General features: G+C 37.9%; 1 protein-coding gene across 8 annotated transcripts in view; it reads left to right on the forward strand.

The window, feature by feature from the left end:
* The window catches only part of FBXW11 (F-box and WD repeat domain containing 11), a 120,835-nt gene that overhangs the window by 3,546 nt on the left and 99,448 nt on the right, over window positions 1-17,841 (forward strand). For 3 of the 8 annotated variants that reach the window (XM_047861415.1, XM_047861460.1, XM_047861441.1), the window contains exon 2: window positions 5,461-5,622. The exons of the other annotated variants lie outside the window; for them this stretch is intronic. The gene's annotated coding sequence lies outside the window, so the exon portion shown is untranslated. The remainder of the gene's footprint in view (window positions 1-5,460; window positions 5,623-17,841) is intronic. 8 annotated transcript variants of the gene reach the window in all.

The raw sequence follows: 17,841 nt of genomic DNA on the forward strand, positions 1-17,841 counted from the left end.
TCTTTGGTAAGTGACCTTAAGTGACTCATTTTCTTTTTATGTTGTCTCTAAGTGGCTATATTACTTGTTGAATGTAGTAAAATACATTGGACCTAAGAAGGTAAGATATCAATGCTATTTTTTAGAGCTGTTGAAGTATAGGCAGGCTACAAGGCTAAGGAGATGAAAGAAACTAAGTAAAGTTATGGGAAATTTTTTTTTTCTTTTTGGATTGTCCCCCCCTTCCTGTCATTGGTTCTCTCAGTGGAGTAAGTGGGATTGTTTTTTAGTGACTGCTTTAAGAGATTGGATCTTAGTTTGTCACTATCACTTACCCTCATTTACCTCTAGCCATGTGTTGATTTACCAAATGCCGATTAAATAGACTAAGGCTTAATTAAGTAGGGTCCGAATGGAATAAACCACATACGTATACCTACTTACAGACTCATTTACCTGCCTCAAGACACTGTGGCTCAAATATATCAATTTTTGTTCCTGATTTTTGAGCAAGTTAGCTGCCCCTTCAGAAGTGACAAACACAAATACGATCCTGTGCGCACATCTTGGTACTCCTGGCTCCTGACTGCTCTAAACTGAAAACAGAGAGCTGGTATAGGAAAGTCACTAGGCCATTACATGGGTTCACAGAACAGCACTTAAGGCCACTTGACCCTTGAACGACGTGGGTTTGAACTGTGCAGGTCCACTTATAATAATTTTGTTTTTTACAGTACTGTAAATGTATTTTCTCTTTTAATGATTGTCTTACTATCTTCTTTAGCTTACTTTATGTAAGAATACAATAGGTGATACATATGAAATACAAAGTATGTGTTAACCACCTGTTTATTTTATTGGTAAGGCTTCCAGTCAAAAGAAGGTTATTAGTAGTTAAGTTTTGGGGGAGTCAAAAGTTATATGTGGATTTTCTGTTACATGCGGGTCAGTGCCCCTAATTTCCCATGCTGTTCAAGGGTCAACTATATATCCTTCTGAGTAGTGCTGTTTGATTCTATGATCCTCTGAATTTTGTACTCTCGGGTTCCTGGGTTCCACCTGGTGGTATTTCACTTTAAGGGAAAGAAGGCATTTCAAGTCCTAGTAATTTCAGTAACAGATTCCCTTCTAGCTTTTCTTCCCACATCATTCCTCACTTATTCTATATTTCAGCCAGACGGTAGACCAGGGTTCTTCAGATTCTGCTCACATTTTTTTTTTTTTTTTTCTTTTTCTCCCCCCATGCATTGAAGGCTACCGATAGTTACTGGCGGGACCTAATAGTTGGCTCTCTGGCCAAACTGGCTTCAATCAGATCTCGGCAATTCTCTCTTCCGCCTGTACTGAGAAAAGTCCTGTCTCCTCAAAACACAATTTAGGTGCCACCTCTTTTGATGTCAGTTTACGTTATGGTGGCAGATACTATTTTGTTTTTATAGCATTGCCTACCCGATGTTCACTGTTAAATGAAATGAATGAATTCTGGCACTTTGTGTTTATCTTGTGGCACGTAGCATTTTCCAGGCTTGTATTAGAGTTTCCTGTTTGTGTCTCCTATTAAATGATAAACTCCTCGCAGTGCCTTCTTACAGTACACGTTCAGTAAACGTTGAGTTGAATTTTCCTGTTGGTTGTTTATATGCATTATTGGTGTCTGTCTGGTAATTCTCACCTGTATCAGTAATTCTCTTAATGTATTCCTAACTCATATGGGACTTAATCATACCCTCCTGTATATCGTAAAAGCTTGTGATTATGTCTCAATTTCCCTTCCAGAGGCTGTATTGTCTTTTGAATCCTTCACAATGCTTAGGACTTGGGTGTGTAATAGGTACATTGATTGAAATTAATGTGAGGTATTTCTTTTTTCATGCTGTGAAATCTTTTTAAGGTTTCCTTTTGATAACTTTTAAGACAAAGGCGTAGATGAATAGAGGAATAAGACTGGTAAGGCAGAAGAGGAGAGTGATGTGTGGCACACACACATCTATAGACCATTGTTTACTGTTTATACAGACATCCTATAAAACCATTATTTACAGACTTTTACATCCAACAGATAGATTTACATACATCCCAGAGAGTGGTTGATAGCAAAGTGTTGAGGAAACCCTCTTATACATGTTGATGTGAACTTGCCAAACAGTAAATTCTGAGGAAGTGTGATTTATCAGCAAGGGCATGGACTTTAGAGGGAAGCACCCAAGTTTTATCCTAGCTTTGTCACCTGCTGGCTGTGTGACCTTAAGAAAGTTAACCTTTCTGTGCTATGATTTCATTATCGGTAAAAACAAGAAAATGTAGGTTTTGCTCTGAGTTGTTGGGAGGATGATGGGAGAAATGTGTGTGAAAGGACCTTGCAGAAGCATATCTCAGCAACTGCTTGCCGTGCTAGCTTCCACCGGTACAGGGACTGGGTTTTGTAAAGCACAGTCAAGGCAGATGGCGGGAAGAAAGTTTTATTTTCCCCCCTTAGTTGTGCATGTATTTATTTGTGAAGTTTTACAGAGGCCTGACATTGAGTTGCTTTAATTATATGTTTCATGAGGTATCTCTTTGGAAGAAATCATGAAATCATACAGAATCAGTATTATTTTGGAAATTTGGGAAGTGGAAGGAGCGTTACAATTATTAAGAACTGTCAGTTAGACTTAATGGCCTGTACTCGAACTACAGAGAGAACCCACCGGACCCTGCTTTAGGTATCCTGGTAGAAAGAGACTGGTGATTCGTTCCTATTAACATTGAGCATTGTGATTTACGTTTGATCAGTTTAATTTTGATGAGGAAATTAGGATTTTTGAGTTCTTATTCTGGTTTTAGCAAAGCTGATGATTTTGACCTTTAACAGAATAAGCAGTGAGTATTATACAAGATTTCCTCCTGAGTTGTATTGTTGTTCATTGAATTAGTTGACAAAGGGGGAAAAAACCTGTTGGTCAAGAATGTGCTTGTTAGCTTCAGTTAAGTTTCTGCTGATCACAATTGCCTAACAGGAAGTTTGTCTTTGTAGGCAAATGAGAGACGAACCAGGAGGACCTGACAGTCCAGTAGGGTATTTCTAACCTGGAGCTTATTATTGTTTTAACAAAATTCAAAGATTGCAGAGTTCTGTGATGTCATCAGGAAGCATTTTTAGGAAATTCCCTCTCAGGGTTAGTCAACAATGAAGAACTTCACAGAATGGAAAGCTGTGAAGTAGAAACAGTGGGACATTAACTTGTAAAATGAAGGGGAAAAAAAGTCTGTGAGTAGAGAGATTGATAAATATAATAAGTGTAATGAATATGGGAAGTCATTCTAATAGCTTGTCTCTGATTCACAGAAGAAAATTTAAGAGAGAGCTCTACTGTTGAGAAAAAGGAACTTGAGTCATTTTTAATTTTGATTTAAGAGTTAAATTGAGAACCCTTAACCAGTTTTGGGAACTAATAATAAAATACATTTTGGTTCTGTGAAATGATTGCTTGGGAGACTCAAAGAGAAAGGGACAGAGAACAGGAAGAACTCAGTCTTTACACTTTTGGTCTGGCTTCTATTAATCTTGGTATCTCTAGCATTAGGGCCGCCACGAATTAGGCATTCAGTAAATATTTATTTGAAGGGAAGACCAGAAAATTAACACAGTAATACAGGAAAAAGCTTGATGACTCAGGAGGTTCAGAAATGAGTCCATTAGTCAGATTGTGGTTGTGTTTTGCTATCATTGCTCAGCATTTTGGTTATAGCACCGAGTTACACTTTGAAAAGCAGAGTATATTCTTTTTAGCAGTTAGCTAGTAACTCGCTGCTTCTATCAAAATAGGGTTTTCAGTTTATTCTTAGGCTTATTCTAATATCACTTAACGGGAGAAGCTTGAACACTCATTCTTTGCTTGAGATTTTACTTAAGTGATCTCTCTTTTAAGTTGTGGGTATTAGGATACTTTCCTAAGATTGTTACGTTATGGTGAGGCTAATCATAGACTTTTTTTCAGTCACTCCCGTTGCTTTGCTTACAATGTGATAAATCAGAACATCTTCAGTGATTGCCTGTGGACTATTTATTGACAAATCTTGGAATTTTAAAATTTCTTGGTTTCAGTTGGATTTGAGATTCTTTGTCACAGACAGTCTTTGCTGCTAAACACAAAGACCTACTTGGCAACATTATAATGTGTTTTATTATAAATATTGTGAGCCTCACAATTGCATGCCTTTGTTAAAGAAATGCTTTTTTAAGTGGTAAAATATGGAGCGTTAGCCCTTTCAGGATGGCTTAACTGGTTCAGTTGTGTTTTAGTTTGGCTAGGCGGAAATATTTACTCTTCTGTATTTTTGTGCTTCTCTATTCTGACGTTAACTCCGGACCTTTGAGAGTAAAGCTTGGTTTCTTCTGCCCCAGGAATCATGGCCTTTCTGATCCTTAGACTTGGCAGACCACAGTGCTCTGTGGAAAGGGGATGGTCTCTACCAATTAGTAGATGTGGGACTTTGGGCAAGTTATTTCTTCTCTTTTTTCTCTTTTTTTTTTTTTTTTTTTTTTTTTTTTTTTTTTTTGAGAATTAAATTTGAGTAAGGAACGTAAAGGTCCTGACCCATTAGTAGCCCTAAAGGTAGGTATTCTAATTACTGCAGGAACATTTTGGCTGTAGGTTTTTAAGGAAGTAGAAAATTTATATGTAACTAACAGTCTTTTGACTGATTTTTAAAATTTTTATCTATGTTATTCCGTAGAATGGCTTTTTTCTCTCTCCCTTATAATTTGTTTGTATATTTGCAGTCTGATGGAGAAGTTGGTACGGTAGTAAAAGAATGTTGATACAATGTTGACTCGGCTTATATATTTAAAGGTGTTATTTAGTAAATTGTTTATTAGTGTTTTTTAAATTATTTTCCTTAGTTTCCCCAATGACTGGTCATTGTAGAGGGTTGGTCTTTATTGAATCAGAAGTTCACTCTTAAAATTATGCCATGTGTTTTTAAAATGTCGTGTATTTCAGGTGAGGTTTGAAGATTTGGGTAATGTGTAGATTTGATGTCTTATAGGTAGCAAACCAAAAGATTTCTTGTTAGGTGCCTAAATATCTTTTTGGGAAGTATTTGAGCCTTCCTATATCATTAATTTTTTTGTAATGCTGGAGGAGCTGTCTTAGAAAATGGGTAAAGAAGTTCATCGTAGCTGAATGGTCTGGGACAATTTATGTGGATAACGGAGTAAGTTTTTAGCTGCTCTCATTGGAAGACGCGTATTTATCATGAGTAAAAATTAATATTAGGGAACGTTTCTTTCTCTACCATGTAGAATTTCTTATCCTTTTGTCGGCACAGAGGTGAAGAATGCTGCTACAGAACTTTTATACCAAATAGCTGACTCAGGGGTTGTGACTTTTCTGTGCCTCAGATCCACCACTCCGATGACCCTTCCTTCCATTTCTTGGTGGCTGTCCTTTGCCGCTGGTGCCATGGTGGGTGTACGGATTGCTTTCTGTCTTTCAACAGTTACCGAAGTGCATGTTTGGGATTTTATTGAAGAAAGCTGGATACAGTAAACGGAAAGAATCTTGGAAGCTGCTTGACTGCTGTCTTTTCTCAGACTAGTCTGAAAGGGAATACCCCCATTCATTCTGGATTGGTGGATCTGAAGTACAAAATATTTTCCAGGTAAGCAATTACCCTGTATTGTTTTGTTGTATGGACCTCAACTCACTGAAAGAAACTTAAAAAACAGAATTTCTCTACTTTTTTCCATTGGTAGAGACAGGAAGGATGTTAGATGTTTAGACACAGTGTTCGTGTCTGGGGTGGATTAGTGAAGGTGCACGTGGCAGAATTGCTAGTGGACGCTTGGTTTTAGTGCGAGAAGGGCAGTTATTTTCATTGTAGGCCCAGATGGTTTATAGTTATAATCCAACAGGGAATACGGAAAACAAGGGAAATTTGGGGAATAGCTTATAAAATATGGAAAACAAATGGTAATTTCGAGGTATTCTCTCATGATTTATACCTGATACCTGGTCAGAATAGTTTTTGTAGTCACTATGTAAAGCAGTGGTGTTTCATTCTTAGGACTCTTGGAGGGTCTTCTCGGGAAGATTTACTACCTGTAGCACCTGTTTCTTGAGCATCTGCTGCGTACTAGGCACTGTTGGAGGCTCTTTACACACATTTCTGATTCAGTTGGCACATGCTTTTACCTTACATTTTACAGATAGTGAGATGAAGCTCATAAGCATTAAGTTCAAGTTGCCCAGGGTCATAGAGCTAGTAAATGGCAAAGCCAGGCTTTAGGCTTGAGTCTTTATGCTTCCAAAGTTCTGGCTCTTTCCATGTGACTACATTTGCTGAAATTTGTACTTCAACCTCTGGATTTTCAAATTGCCCATCTGCAGGAGCAAGGTGTGGGTTTCTATGGTGGGTTTCCACTCAGAAAATACCTGACTGGTCATTGTTTGGTGTGGCATTTTAATTATATCTGGTGCTTTCTCTGCTTGATGAAGAAATTAGAAGATCTTCGGTCAGTTCGTCAAGTGAACGTACAGGTAACTTAGGGAGTATGAGAGAGGCAGTGCCTTTAAATGTCAAAACACGGTTTATACAGGGAAGTATCATTTGGTCTAGTGAACTCGAACCTGTATCTTCTCAGTTCCTCTTTAGTTTTTACTGGTTATTTAAATAGCTCAGTAGCTTATTACATGGACTTCTTTTGACCTGTAGTTTGTCAGCCTTACAAATAAGACATTGTTGGGTAACTCTCTTAAAAACGTGCCTTTTTTTGGGTATCTAATATTCCCTACAGAATCCATTTCCTTTAATCTTAAAAAAGAATATCTTTTTATCATAGATGGATACTCTTGCATTGTGATCCTTGTTTTAGTTTAATTCCTTTATATTTGCTAATGTTTCTCCTAAGTGAGCATTTTACACACTTGTCATCTGAAGAGCTATGAGGGTGGTGTGGTGGGAACAGTAAAAATACTAGCAGTTAACACGTACTGGACACTTACTCTGTATTGAGCACAATTATAAGCACTTCATTTGTTTTTTAATGTTTTTATTTTTTAGAGAGAGCGAGCGAGCGAGCAGGGGAGGGGCAGAGAGAGAGGGAGACACAGAATCTGAAACAGGCTCCAGGCTCTGAGCTGTCAGTACAGAGCCTGACGCGGGGCTCGAACTCACGGACCATGAGATTATGACCTGAGTCGAAGTCAGACACTTAACCGACTGAGCCACCCAGCACCCCTATAAGCATTTTATGTGTATAAACTTTGTATATTTATAGTAACCCAGGGAGGTAGGTGCCAGATGAGGAAACTGAAGGATAGAATAATTAAATAATGTGTCCCAGATTACATGTCTAGTAAAAGACAAAGATGAGGTATGAATTCAGGGAGTCTGGCTTCAGAGAATGTGCTTCTAACATCTGTGCTATACCGCCTGTAGTACGAGTGTCATCCTGTGATAAAAAGAGGGGTGGAAATCCTGAGGGCTGAAACTGAAATCAGTGCAGAGGAAAAGGAAAATTGTTGTTGAATATCTACCTCTTACCTTTGGTATAGAAAACGGTCTAGATCTCGGTTCTGTGGTAGCCATCCAGTACTGTCAGGCTGTTTCCCAAGATGACTCATGGTAGGGTTTATTGGAGGTTATCTTCCAGAATAGTCTGTCCGGTAGAACTTTCTGTGATAACGAAAATGTTCACTGCCTGTGCTGTTCAGTATGGTAGTTGCTAATCACATGTGGTTATTTTGAAATGTGGCTCTGTCACTGAGGACCTGAATTTTAAATTTTATTTAATTTAAATTTACATTTAAATAACCACCAGTGCATTTTTAGAACTTACCTTAATCCTAGGTCTGGTCATTTGTTTAAACCCCTTAGAAATCTGATCTGGTCACAGGCTCAAAGCAACTCCTTATTCCAGGTCAGGGCACATTAACCAGCTATGCAAGACTGATGTATAAAACCAGAATTCCAGTTTATTAACGATATGTGCATTTTGGTATGATTAATATAAACATTTTGAATTTTTTTTTTATTTTTGAGAGAGAGAGGGAGAGAGAGAAGGGGGGAGGGGCAGAGAGAGACAGACACACAGAATCTGAAGCAGGCTCCAGGCTCTGAGCTGTCAGCACAGAGATCGACACAGCGCTTGAACCCACCAACTGTGAGATTGTGACCTGAGTCGAAGTCAGACGCTTAACTGACTGAGCCACCCAGGCACCCCAATATAAACTTTTTTGATAGGTAGTTTGCTTATTAGTTCCTAATTAGTATATCAGTTTAATTTTTTCGAATAAGAAACAAAAGTTAGAGGGACCCGAAGGTTCAAACCTAGTGACTGGCATATTGTATTTATGTGTGTAGACTTTACCTATCAGGTTCAATCATAGTCGGGTGGCTTAGTTGGTATGAACTCAACCAGAGAAGTGAGATATTTGCTGGACAGGGACTGAGGCCACCTTGGTCCCACCCTACGTCAGGGATGGGTGGTTTTTCCCTGTGGCAGAACCTCTTTGTTTGCTTTTATTTCCCAAATCCTTTTCTCATTAAGGCACGTGTTTTTAGACTAGTTAGTATATTCAACTTGAATGCATTCTTGACTTTATAGGTCTCGGAAGCCCTTTGTTTTCCTTCAGGTGCCTTTATCACTGCTATGATCCATTTTGTGTTCATTTTTTACTCTAAGAAAGCAGTTGGATGTTTTTGCTTCTGTGTAGTCTCTTTTTACCAAAACAGATTTATTAGCTTATTTAATTTGGTCATATAGTGTGGGGTAGAGTAAGAACATACTCATAAGAAATAAATTAGGTAGTACATTCTCTTTGCATTGTATCATGTTATTAAAAGAGCTAGTTTTTAGCTTACTTTATCGTTACTTTGGGACTTGTTCCTTCTGCTCTTAAAGTACCAAATTTGTATTTTAGGAAGTTAACCTTTCAGGTGTGTGCAAGGTGGGTTGAAGAGACAGAAGGCACGGAGACCAGTTAGTTCACGTGAACAATGGGGAAGGCAAACCGAAGCATCGAAGCATCGACAGTGGGTGTGAGGAAGGTGGGGAGGACTTAAAAGAGATGTAGGTGATAGGATCTACAGAACTTGGGGACTAGTTAAAGGAGTAGGTGATAGGTGAGTACAGTATGAATTTTAGGTTTTTGCCTTGGGCACCAGATGGATGTTTACTGTCTTTTCCAAGATAGAGAGTACTAGAAGAGCAGACAGGAAGTGGGAGTGGGGGAGGGAGAAAGAATGAGTTCCAATTTATAAGGAATTTGAGTTGCCTATCAGTGAATCCTCCAAGAAAAGTGTCTAGTGGGAATATGAACATCAGAGAGAGCAGGGAGAGAGAGAATGGGTTGGGAATTTTTATTTTGTTTCAGTGGTAGCTCACTTTACTCAGAGTTCTGTTTCGCAGAGTGTAGATCTAGAAATCTACATTATCAGTGTATGGGAATGTTAACATAAAGGAATGGGCTATAACTCAGTTCAAATGACCTTGATACTGATCAAGAGGTATTACCACTCTCCTTTTTTTCTGAACCCAAGTATTCAGATTTAGATGCAAAGGAGTTTGCAAATTAAGTTCCATGCATCTGGTGACAAAAATAAGGGGGAAATAGCCTAAACAGTGAAGGTTCTGGATCAAGTGTGACATGGGAAATGAAAATTTGCTCTTCTCTCAGCCTGTCTCAATTCCTGAATGCTTCTCATCTAGCCGTGTGATGAGTGTGATTATGGTTTTTTAACGACACATTTTTAACATCACAGCATGAGGTCTAAGGACAAGCTAGCTGTTTTGTTGAAGAAAAGGTGAACTATTCAAGTGGAGTGAAAATTAGCTGTGTTGGAATTATTGAGATGGTGTATCAGTCTAGTGGGCATATATTTAAGGGATTTGTTAGGCAAATGTTTACTCTATGTTGTTTTCACCTTATTCACTAATTCCCAGGTGAGCTGTAGCTCCATGATTTTGGTAATGAAAACATGGAGATTGGAAGAGTTCATTATAGCTACAGTGAATCAGTACTTACCAAAAAGATTTTTCGAATACATTATATATGTCTATGCTACAGAGTTGATTGATAAGGTACAAAAAGGAGTGGACAGTTAAAAAAAAGTCTGCAACTTTTTTCCCTCTGGCTCCAGCTATTCAACCATATTTTTGCATAGGTTTCATATACGTGTGTGTGCTGTACATAATTCTTCTGAATCTTGAATTTTTTTAATATAAAACATGACACGGTCATTTTTCATATCAGTTCCCTAAGAGCTCTCAAATTTTTTGAAGAGATAATTTAGAAGATGCATACTCATTTATTGTAGGTGCTATAATTTGTGAAACCAGTCTGGACTGATATACATATAGATTATTTCCAGTCTTTTGCTGTTACACCTAATGCTGTAAAGAATAATTTAGTGTGTATGTCATTTCATGTATGGAGAAGTAGATCTTCAGGACAGATTCCTAGGAGTAAGCATCACTAGATACACACTTTTAAAAATCCCATAGACATTGCCACATTGCCCTCCAGTTATACCGCAACAGTACATACTCTCACAGGTTTTGCTTGAGAATATTCTTTTTTCCTGACACTCTTAATGGTGTTATGTGGATTTCAAGCTGATTACTTTTTAAACTGTTCTTCTCTTTTTCCCTCCCATAACTTTTATTATGAAAAATTTAATATATATATATATATATATATATATATATATATATATGGGAAAAAAACAATACAACAAACATCTGTATAGTCTTAACACCTAGACTCAACAGTTGTTAACATTTTGCCGTATTTGGATCATTTCTCTGCTCTCTGCCTCAGTCCCCCCCCTTTCCTCCCCTTATTCCCTCTTCCCTCCCCTTGTCTCCCTCTCATCCTTTCTCCTTCTCTGTCACCTTCTCCTGTCCTCCCCCAAAATAGGTATCCTTTGTAGTGGTTAAAAATTTGACAGTGAGTTGCAAACATGATATTTCATTCTCTAAACATTCCAGCACCTGTCTCCTCTAAGAGTAAGAATAGTCTCTTTCTCTAAAACCACATAAGCACACAGCCATGTACAAGGTATATATCTATCTCTCTCTATATAATCTATATACATATGTAACCACACATTATAATAGTCATATATTTCATACATTTATAAAACCACAATACTATTTTTATGTCTAAGAAAATGAAAATAACTCCATAATGTAATATCAAATATTCAGTTAGGTTTTCCTAATTGTCCCAAGAATGTCTTTTCTGGCATGCCCCCCCCCCCCCCGCTTTTGTTTTAATGCCAAGACACCCTTTGTATTTGATTGTTCTATCTCTTTAATTTCTTTTCATTTAGAACATTCCCTCTACCTTTTCCCCTCCTCTCCCGGCATTGTTTTTGAAGAGTTCAGCTCAGTTGTCCTGTAGGATGTGCAACATTCTTCATTTGTTTATTTCCTTATGGTATCATTTAACTGGTTTCTGTAGGTACTATGTTTCCTGTAAACTGGAAGTTAGGTGAGAGGCTTGATTGCAACCAGGTTAAACATTTTGACAAGAATGTTTCATCATAGGTGAAGTGTACTTTGCATTGAGTCATGTTGGGAGGCACTTGATGACAGGTTATCCCATTATGAGCTATGCTAAATTTGATCCCTTGGCTGAGGTGGCAATAGCCAGATCTCTCCTTTTTAAAGGTACAATTTTATCCTCTGCTATTAGAAAGGAATTTATGGGACAGTATTTTGGCACCTTGTAAATACCCTGTTCTGTTACAACATTTCACCCAGTGGTTTCAGCAGCCTGATCCTAGAATCAGTTACAATGAGAGTTACAAAATTGTGGTTTTCTATCATTCTGTCTACATTAATTAGCTATCATTCACAGAGGCCATCCCTGTTTCTTCTCCTTTCTTTTGTGTAGCATCGTACTCTCATGGACTTTTTATTTAGTGTGTTAACAATCAGAGTCTTTATTGGTGCTCAAATTGTCCCAGATTGGCTAATGAGAGCCCCTTCAAGGTAGTTTCTGCTTCTTTTTAATATGATCCTATCAGTCTTTGTTTCTTGACTTTTTACTTTCCCTGCATTTCAGACACCAGCCATTTCTCCAAGAAGCTCTGATTCCTTTTAGTGGGGAATGGTATTTAGAAGCCCAAACCATTGTTGTTGGGTCGTGTCATTGCTTCTAGACCTTTTCAACAGAGCTAAAGAGTATATTTAAAAAGAACCATGAGATCATGTTCTGATTCAAATTTAATATTAACAGGGATGTTTTTCTAAACCCGTTAGCCTTTTGATTTTTCAGCATTGTAAGGGACCATATTGATGTGTAATGGCCATCAAGTTGAAATACAAATTGTTATGGAAATAGGTAGATAAATAACTTCATTCATTATTCCGCATGTACTCAAACAGGTACTGTTTGATTATTTGGGGAATACAGAACAGAATCAGATATGTACCTTGCTTCCAGAAGCTTGCAGTCTTTAGCATAAAAAAGTATAGTATAGGGTGAAGACTGGTAGGGATTGTGAGAGGTAGACACACAGTGTTTTACAGTTACTCTTTGAGGCCTGAGTGGAAATTAGATGTGATTGTGGGTGTATTGGGGCAGGGGATGGCTTTCATAGCAAAGATAAACAAATGAACGATGGCTGGCAGGCAGTGGTGTGTATTGCCTATAGGGCGGGACAAGTAAGTAGTTCTGTGAATGTTGGAGTATAACTTGGGTGGTAGGATTGAGGGCAGATAAATTTGTAAAGATAGATTGTAACCAAATCTTGGACTTTATCCTTTAGGCCATACGTTACAAACTAGTAGCCTGTGGATTGAGCTCCACAGATTTACTTGGTCTGCATAGATTTAAAAAATGGAGACATTCCTTGTCAACACTGATTTCTGGTTTTGTCTGAAAATTCGAGCTGGGGAGTGGCTGCTTTTTAGAGTCAGGGCTTGTGCTTTCCTGGTTCCTGTGTCCCCTGTAAGTTTGTCTTTATCTATTTGGCCCTTACAAACTTCTGATCTTGTGATCCTGCAGGATTGGAGGAGGGGTGTGAGGGTGGTGGATGTGATTTGAGAGGAAAGGTGACTGAAAGCTTGAGCAAGACCTGTGCTTTAGAAAGATCACAGTCGGTTTGGAGGATGTTTTGGAGTAGCGAGACAAATACGTAGACTATTGGAATATCCCAGGGAAATACAAGATAGTAACAGATGGTGCAAAGGGGATAAGATGAAACATTTTTAAATGTAGAATGGTTAGATTGTATTGATAGATGAGAGTATGTGTGTGTATATTGACGAGAATGTAAATCAAGCTCTATTAAAACATGATGTCCTGTTTTTAAAAAGCTTTGCATTCATAAATTGATTTCTGGAAGTTAACCACATGTTTTCATTATCTATTGGTTAATTTTGGAAGATAGTAGTAATGGTTCCATGCATTGTTGTCACTGTGTAAAGTTTAGTTTTGTAATAGGCCAATAGCATCTTTCATCAAAAAATCTAACTGTGACCCAGCTTTATCTGAAAGTTGTGGATGAAGTGAATATTTATGATCTTATCATTTTCCTTATAATTATGGAGCTAAATATTCAGACAAAAATATTAATAATGCTATATACTTATTTTTTTTTTTTTTAATTTTTTTTCAACGTTTTTATTTTATTTTTGGGACAGAGAGAGACAGAACATGAACAGGGGAGGGGCAGAGAGAGAGGGAGACACAGAATCGGAAACAGGCTCCAGGCTCCGAGCCATCAGCCCAGAGCCTGACGCGGGGCTCGAACTCACGGACCGCGAGATCGTGATCTGGCTGAAGTCGGACGCTTAACCGACTGCGCCACCCAGGCGCCCCTATATACTTATTTTTAAAGAGCTGCCTGCTTGTAATTCATTTTCCCCACAGTGTCTCTCAGAAGTTAATCCAAAGGATAATGAGTTGACATGGAACTGTCTGGTACACTTAAAATCACACGGGTATTAAAACCATGTATGTGGTTACGTATTTTGGGCATCTTCCCTGTCTGGTTGGGGCATGACTTGATCCAGTTCCATTGTCAATGCCATTACTCCAGGTATTTAATAGCATCACCAGCTTAGGCAGTCTGAGAGAGATAGACATGCAGAGCATGTAAGTGACAAGACTGGGAGTGAGAGTGACTCACAGTGACAGAATCCATACCAGGATTCTGTGTCATAAGCTTTGGCTTCAAGGGGTGAACAAAGATTGGTTTAAAGGGCATTTGAAAATACATTTTTGTTATAACTTACATATAGTATAGAACACAAATCAGCTGAAAAAACCCACAAGTCAGCTGAATGAATTTTTGCATATGTATATACAGCACACTGTGTAATCACTACCCAAATCAAGATATAGAATATTTCCAGAGCCTCTTGAGGGCTTCCTCATGTTTATGCCTCACCCAGTCCAGACCTCCCAAAGGTCTGTTCTGGTCTTCTTCACTGTAAGCTAGTCATGGCTGTTTTTGGATTTTATACAAATGGAATCATACAGTTCATAGTCTTGTGTTTTTTTTCCCCTGCTTGTTACTATGTGAAATTCACCCATTTTGTTGTAACAGGTTCCCCCCGCCCTGCTCCGTGCATTATTCCATAGTATATATAGTCCATGGTTTGTTTATTTTATTGTTGATGAGTTAGTTGGATTGTTTCCAAAATTTGGCTGCTATTGTGAATAGCACTCGTAAGGTGGACATAAGCACTTGGTTCTTTCGGTTATAAAAAACCTAGAGTGGAATTACTGGGTCATAGGATAGGCATATCTTCATATGTAGATACTGCTAAACAGCTTTTCAAGTGCTCGTGCCGATTTACACCCCCACCTCTAATGTGGGGAGTTCCAGTCATCGCTCGGTTTTGCTAGTCCTTTTAATTTTAGCTATTCGGATGAATGTGTAGTGGTATCTATGACTATAAGCTATTGAGGTATAGTTTACATGCAGTAAAATGCACTCATTTTAAGTGTACTCTTTGAGTTTTTAGAGCTATATACGCTCATGACCACTACTGTGATCAAGATGTAGAACATTTGTACCCCCTTCCCATCAAAAAAAAACCCAAACTTCTCTCACTCCCTTTGCAGTTCCCTCACACCTGTCCTTGGCCTCAAGTAGCCTGCTTTCTATAACTGTAAATTAGTTGTGCCTGTTTTAGGTGGACGTGTATAGAGTGTGTAGCATGCATATACTGCAGGTACTCTTGTCTTTAGCTTATTTTGCCCAGTGTAATATTTTTGAGATTCATTCCTGTGGAGTTAGTTTTTCATTCCTTTCATTCCATTCTTTTGTTTATCTGTGCTCCTGGTGAAGAATATTTGGGTTGTTTCCAGTGTTTGTTGTGAATAAAGCTTGTGTGAACATTTGTGTTCCAATTTTTGTTGGGACATTTCTCTTGGGTATACCTAGGAGTGGAATTGCTGGGAAGTGTAGATGTATGTTTAGCTTTTCCCAAAATCGTTGTACATCCTTACGGTTTTCCCTACAATATATGAGAGTTCCAGTTGCTCTACAGCCTTAGCAGCACTTGGCATTGTCAGACGATTTTAGCCATTCTGACACATGTGAAGTAGTATCTCCTTGTGGTTATAATTTACATTTCTTAAGGACTAATGATGTTGAGCATTTTTACATGTGCCTGTTGGCCATTTAGATATCCTCTCTAGAGGAGCGCTTTTTCAAATCCTTTGACCCTTTTAAAAAATGGAGTTACCTCTTTCTTATTGATTTGTGGGAATTCTTCACAGTAGCCAGGAAACAAAATTCTTTGTCAGATACACATATTGCAGACATCTGTTCTGTGGCTTGCTTTTTCAGTGTCTTAATGTTGTCTTTTGATGGACAGAAGAAAAGTCTTAATACTTACAAAATCTAATTACTCAAGTTTTTCTTTTGTTGTTACTGGGTTTTGTGTCCTGTTTAAGAAACTTTGCCTACAGTCTTAAAAATATTCTAGCATCTTCATGGTTTTACTATATTAAAATAACTTTTTTTTTATGGTTGAGGCTAGGAATCAAGATTCATTTTTTCCCCCATATGGCTATCCAGTTAGCTCAGTGCCATTATTTACACATACATTAAAAAACTATTGAAAAACTGTTGAAGAACACAAGAACATATGGACATAAGAAGCTTTTGTTTTTACAGAATTAACCATCATTACAATAAGACAGTTAAAAGAAAAATAATGTAAAATAAGAAACAAAAAGAAAAAATTCCTGATAACTGTTAATATTTAGTATTTACCTTCCTTCGTGTACATACTTTTTCTTTTATGTACATTTCGTATGTTTTTCACATGTAAAATTGTTTTGCAAACTGCTTTTAAAATTCAGCAATACTTGTGGCATCTTTCTGAGCCATTTTATATTTCTTTATAATATTTTGAAGGTGTGCCTTATGTGTATGAATGTGGAAATAGCTAACTAGTTAAACTCTTACTTTGTTAGACATTTAAATTATTTCTAATTTATAACAACTTAAAGCTGGCTTGTTCCTTCTTATAATCTAATTTTTGAATACATCCATGAGTATTATCTTGAGTATTAATTTCTAAGAGGTGGAATTGATGGGTCAAATACACATTTTTAAGAACATGGTTATTTTGTATGGCCAAAAGTTTTATCCATTTTCTATTACTTATATGGACATTAATATTCTTTATATTTTCTCTATAAAATTGCTGTTTTCTCCACGTTTATGCCATTTTCGAGTGTTAGTAATTAAAAAATAATACCAATTTGGTTAAAGAATTAAGTGATTTCTGTAAGTACTAGTGTTATTGGGTATGTTATGATGCTTGTCGCTATTTATGTTTCTTTTGTGAAGAAAGGGAAATGTGTAGAATAGCTGTAGTTGTACTCTTGTTGATTTAAATCCAGGTGCCTTGGGGAATTTGGCGGAAGGAAGTCACCAGGGTAGGGAACTTCTGAGTTTGTTGTGGCTGGGACAGTGTTGCCTTTTTGTGATCAAAATGGCCATTTTTGGTAGAAGCCAGCTGCAGAAATATTTGCTTTACTCAGTGACCTGTCTGTGGCGAGCTTAAGCTGGTCCCTGCTCTGGCCAGACCCTGGCTTCAGATGCTCTTTGTGAAGCTCTTTGGGATCACTCACTGCCTCAAGGACACTCCTTCCTACTAGCCTGCTTTGAGCTAGGAGGCGAGGTTCTGCTGGGAATTTCATGTACTTTTTAGGTAGGCTTCTGTTTATTTACATTCAGTGAACCCTACTTCCACTCTTGTTTTTTTTTTTTTTTTTATTGTATTTTATAGAAATTTCTTGAAATGTTTTATATATGTGCAGGGCATCCTAGCCAGGTTTCCAGTGCCAATGTAGACTCTTTTATTTTGACATTGCTTTGATGATTTCAGTTGCACCAATCAGAAATCCCAACCTTGACACCTCTGTTTCCCTCCTAAGTCTTGTCTGGTTTTTTTCTTTTTCATTCTAGCTTTCTGTACTTAGTTACAGTGATTCCCCCACCCCTTTCTCTAGTGTCTTGACCCAACAAGTTCTTTATTGGGGAAACTTCATCCTTTCCTCCTTTTCTTGCATAATTAACCTCTGCGTGTCCTTCAGAGCTGATTTCAAGCATCAGTTCTTTAGGGGTTGTGTCTGGGTCACCTAGGTACCCCTACAGGTTGGATTCCCTTGTCACATTCTTAGCACTCACTTCTTTTCCTTCGCTGCTGTTAACATAATTGTACTTGATAAATGTATTGCACAATCCCCCAGTAGACAGCTCCTTTGTTAGAAAGTACTCTTCATGGGGACAAGGATCATGTCTGTCATGCCACATTCAGCTCATAGAATATTTCCAGCATACAGTGCATACCCTATATCTGCCCAGTTGAATGAGGGAATAAATTTGGGAGGGCAAATG

This window comes from Prionailurus viverrinus, chromosome A1 (genome assembly GCF_022837055.1).
Source record: "Prionailurus viverrinus isolate Anna chromosome A1, UM_Priviv_1.0, whole genome shotgun sequence".
Lineage (NCBI taxonomy): Eukaryota > Metazoa > Chordata > Mammalia > Carnivora > Felidae > Prionailurus > Prionailurus viverrinus.